The 5,000-nt window shown below is 40.3% G+C and overlaps 1 protein-coding gene across 1 annotated transcript in view; it reads right to left on the bottom strand.

The window, feature by feature from the left end:
* The window catches only part of TrissinR (Trissin receptor), a 153,314-nt gene that overhangs the window by 34,817 nt on the left and 113,497 nt on the right, over positions 1 to 5,000 (bottom strand). The gene's annotated exons all lie outside the window — the stretch shown is intronic.

Below are 5,000 nucleotides of genomic sequence, written 5' to 3'. Positions count from 1 at the left end.
TAAGGGGCATACCACTTGCTCCATTTCATGGTTTGAAGGACAAACATTCCCTGTCTTCCTGTGTATTGTGCTCGAAAGTTGTCAACCGCATCGGGCAACTGATGCAGGTGATTCTAGTTGAACTAGGGCTTGAACTAGGGTTAAACTAGTTAAACTAGGGTTTGAATTAGGGTTGAACTAGGGCTTGAACTAGGGTTGAACTAGGGCTTGAACTAGGGTTGAACTAGGGTGAACTAGTTGAACTAGGGTTAAACTAGTTGAACTAGGGTTGAACTAGGATTGAACTAGTTGAAATAGGATTGAATTAGGGATAAACTAGGGCTTAAACTAGGGTTGAACTAGGTTTGAACTAGTTGAACCAGGGTTAAAATAGTTGAACTAGGGCTGAACTAGGGTGAAACTAGGTCATGGGGCCCCCAAAGGAGCTATGACAAGAATTTAAGGGGTTGGGGGTTTATGGCTTGCTGTTGCAAACATCACACTTTTCTGGCAGAAGAAATAGAAGATAATTATGATTGTCAACTTTTTAATAAAGCAAAGGGCTTTTCTTCATCAACATTTTATCATTATTTCTTTTACTTTGATTAATTTGGTGGAATTTGGGAGAAAAACGGAGGGGATCCACATGAATATTAAGAATATCATGAAGGAGGAAATGGAGTGAAAAAGGTCGAGCCACACTGAACTAAGGCCAATATAAGACCAGTCGGAGCACCCCCTGCCTGGACGGACCAGAGTCACACAGCTCTTGTGATGGTAGACTCCTATCCACTCAAAGGAAATTGATCGTCATTTCTTACTTCTACGCTTATAACGTCATCGGAAGCTTTCTGATAATGCGTTCGCTTAGTTTTGGGTTCGAATCCCGCACTCCTCTCCCATTCCCAGCAGTGACTGTTAGCTACCTATACCCCCACCAAGAGTCCCCAAAGTGCATAGATAGGGCAAAGGTGACGGCTTCGGCCGCTGCTATTCAGCGCCTCCAGGCGTAGGCTCCTGACCATCACACCGAGGATTTCTTTCCATTTCCTTCAGTTTCTCTCCACATCCTCTTCGGCGCGACATTGCCCACCGAAGACAGAAGCGCTGGTTATCGGCGACACGGAATACAATACTTTCTGTTGGACGTGACGCTGGTGACGTTGGTAGGTGACGATATGTGACGTATTCACATCCCCGAGTCACGTGACATGGTCGGGTGGGCGTCACAGTCTTTCGTCAATATTCCTTATATTGGAATTAGTTTCCAGTCGTAAAGCAATAATGTAGAACGCTGGTCAGTAGGGGTGCCTAAAATATGGACTGTATTCAGCTTATGCAGTCCATACTCCACACGGTGCAGTGGTACCGTTCTCGACCGCTAATTCAGTGATCAAACTTCGAGTCCCGCCCAGGGCTGAAATGATTTCATGATCGCTGCACTGCGAGCCGACACTCCAGTTCAGTTGGGAAAGAGGTTGTTTATGTGTGTGTGTGTGTGTGTGTGTGTGTGTGTGTGTGGAGGAATGTGTAATGTCTTAAACAATTATTTTAGCTCGGTATTCGTAAACGAAACACCTCAAAGTGAATTCCAAACTGAAACCTGTGAAAAGTCTGGGGTAAACTTACTCACTACGGTAAATATAACAAAAGAAAAAATTAAAAGGTGTATAGACAAACTCAAAGTTAATAAAACACCAGGGCCTGACGGTTGGCATCCAAGAATCTTAAAGGAAATGAAAAATGAGATTGTTGTTCCATTAGAAATTATTTTCAAGAAATCCATCATATCCGGAGATGTCCCAAGAGAATGGAAGCTAGCTAACGTTACTCCTATATTCAAAAAAGGTGACAAAAAGAAACCAAATAACTATAGGCCTATAAGTTTGACTTCGATCGTAGGAAAAATAATGGAAACTATCATCAGAGATGATATCGAATATCATTTAGAAAGTAACCGTTTGATAAATGATAGCCAGCATGGTTTCAGACGGAAACGTTCTTGCGTGACTAACTTACTCGAATTCTACAACACAGTTATCTCGAATTATGACAAAAGAAACAATATAGATTTAATATATCTAGACTTTGCAAAAGCTTTTGATACCGTCCCACACGAAAGACTACTTACTAAATTAGCTTTGCATGGAATAAGTGGTAGCCTATTAGGTTGGACTAGTAATTGGTTGAAAGGTCGAAAACAGAGAGTTGTTTTAAATGGAAAAAACTTCTGGATGGAAAAGTGTTGGAAGTGGAGTTCCTCAGGGTTCCGTTCTTGGGCCACTTCTATTCATAGTATATATAAATGATATAGACCATGGACTAAAATCTACTGTTTCCAAATTTGCTGATGATACAAAACTGTGCGGAGTGGCAAATGATCACTCAAACCAATTAGATATTCAAGAAGATTTAGATCAATTACAGCAATGGTCTGAAAAGTGGCTAATGAAATTTAACACAAGTAAATGCAAGGTAATGCACATAGGTAAAAATAACAGTAAGTACGATTACAAGTTATTTGGAAATTCGTTAACAAAAGTGGATAGTGAAAAAGATCTCGGCGTAATTATCAGTAACGACCTCAAATCATCCAAGCAGTGTATTTCAGCCTCTGAGAAAGCAAATAGGATTCTGGGATTGATTGCGCGATCTTTTGATTTCAAAAGTCCATCACTCATTAACAAGCTATATAAATCGTTAGTTCGTCCACATTTGGAATATGCTGTTTCCGTATGGTCACCGAATCTCATTAAAGACATTGACAGACTGGAAAAAGTACAACGGCGAGCCACAAAACTGATTCCAAATATCAAAAATAAATCATACGAAAATCGACTTAAGCACATGAATCTGTTTTCCTTAAAAAAGCGTAGACTCAGAGGTGACTTGATACAGGTCTTTAAGATTTTAAAGGGAATTGACAACATCAAAAGTGACAAAATTTTCACATTGAATGAGAATCAGACAAGAAACAATGGTCTCAAACTGTCCGGAAATAGATTCAATTTGGAAGTAGGTAGAAACAATTTTGTCAACCGTGTAGTTAATGAATGGAATAAACTTCCTGCACAGGTAGTGCAATGTAGTTCAGTTCGAAGCTTTAAGAATCATTTAGATAAATACCTAAGTAAGATGCTGTAATGATTATAATTTATGTTATATTATTTGTTTTTGTTTTGTTATAATTTGTCTGTCTGATTTTCATTTATTATTAGTTATATGTCAATTTATAATCATTTACTATTTACCTTTTTGTTTGTTATTCAACTATACCTATGCATTTCTTTATGTATTTTATTTGTTATTTTTACATTATTATAGTTTTAATTTATTATTAATATGATTTTTTTTTTTTTTTTTTTTTTTTTTTTCATCCGACCTAGATATTGATCAAAAGGTTTCCTGTCGGCATGCTCCGCCTTTGTAATCCTTTGTGTGTGTGTGTGTGTGTGTGTGTGTGTGTGTGTGTGTGTGTGTGTGTGTGTGTGTGTGTGTGTGTGTGTGTGTGTGCGTGCGTGCGTGTGTTTGTGTGTAAGGTCTTAGCATTACCCATAGACTGGGCCACCTACGAGCTCTGTACTCTTATTCGAGAGGGTATTAGCTGTCTATCACGAGTCCAACACGTGATTCAAGGCCATAATGGTGAATCACGGGGTTTTGTGAACAGGATTTCCCTTCATAAATACAGGGGAGACGCTGGCAATTCTTACTGGTCTGCTCATTTTAGTTGACATACTTATGAGCTCAAAATATTTGATATTCTATACTTCTTTTATGGGCCATAGGGTAGCCCAGTGGATACCAAGTCGAACTCATGAGCAGGTGGTCGTGAGTTCAATTCCAGGGAGCCCCTGTGTGTTCCATGTGTTGGTTTCTGACAGGCCTGACAAGGCGGGGAGGCGAGTCAAACATTGGCCTTAAAAAAAAAAAGAAAAAAAAAAAAACGGCGGCTTGCCGCAAGTGACAAGGCTTGCCCTACCAGCGGTTTCTCACTTCCCACTTTCCTTAGAAATTCCAGGAAAAGCTTGATGCAATTAAACAATGATTATTATTATTTTTTTTTATACAGAGAACGAAACGATGCGAAGGATTATAGACTTATTCTTCGCTTCGTGAAACAAATCTTTTCCTTCGAGATTTTGACTACAGACACCACAACCATCCCTCAACACACGAAAAATCCCCTTTTCCCTTTCCCCCTCCGTTCAAAATCTAATTTTGTTTTACGAAATCAAATTTACTCCTCTTTGAGAAAGGCCAAATGATCCACAGTCTGTCTTAAACAAGTGTAGAGTTATCGGTGGTTCTCCTTTGAGTCGATGAAACAGAAAGTGAGTGTTCGAGGATGACAACATCCACTTTGTGGCCTCGTCAACACTCGAGGGGCTCCGTCAGGGACGCGAAATAGTGTAGTCCACGCTTCGACTCCATCATGAAAGTGAGGAGCATAATACGCCAGTAGGCACTTAGCAGCTGCGTTTTGGGAAGGCTATTGAGACGAGTAACTAACAGTCACTGCTGGGAATCGGAGAGGAGTGCGGGATTCGAAACCGGGTGCGAGACCATCACGCTTCCGATAACTTCGCCTGTTCGGGAAAGTAATTTATTCAGAATCTGACATTTTTTTTTATCCTCACACGACTCAAACTCACAAGGTGAAAGCGTTTGTGCACCAAATATTGACCAAGAAGATTAGCGCCGGCATCATCCTTAACGCTCCGTTGGCCGCATCCTCGCGTTCTCCTGCGCTACCAAGCATGAAATTGGATTCCTTTTCCCAGCGCTTCTATCCCTGGGGATGACATGACGCCGAGATCAAAGATCTTAATGAAACCATTGAATAAGACGTGGGTTAGTTTGTGGAGTTTGGGGATTAAAAATTGGGGCGTGATGTCATTAAAATGTGGAAGTGTGATGCTACATTATACATTCTGGTCATCTGGGGTGAGGGCAACTTATGATGCGGAGATGAAGTTTGTTTTTCGAACAAAAATGCAGAGTAAGTATTGTTGAAGGTT

Source organism: Oratosquilla oratoria, chromosome 14 (genome assembly GCF_046742065.1).
Source record: "Oratosquilla oratoria isolate Oo_2021 chromosome 14, ASM4674206v1, whole genome shotgun sequence".
Lineage (NCBI taxonomy): Eukaryota > Metazoa > Arthropoda > Malacostraca > Stomatopoda > Squillidae > Oratosquilla > Oratosquilla oratoria.
This window is presented reverse-complemented; position numbering and strand designations above follow the sequence as displayed.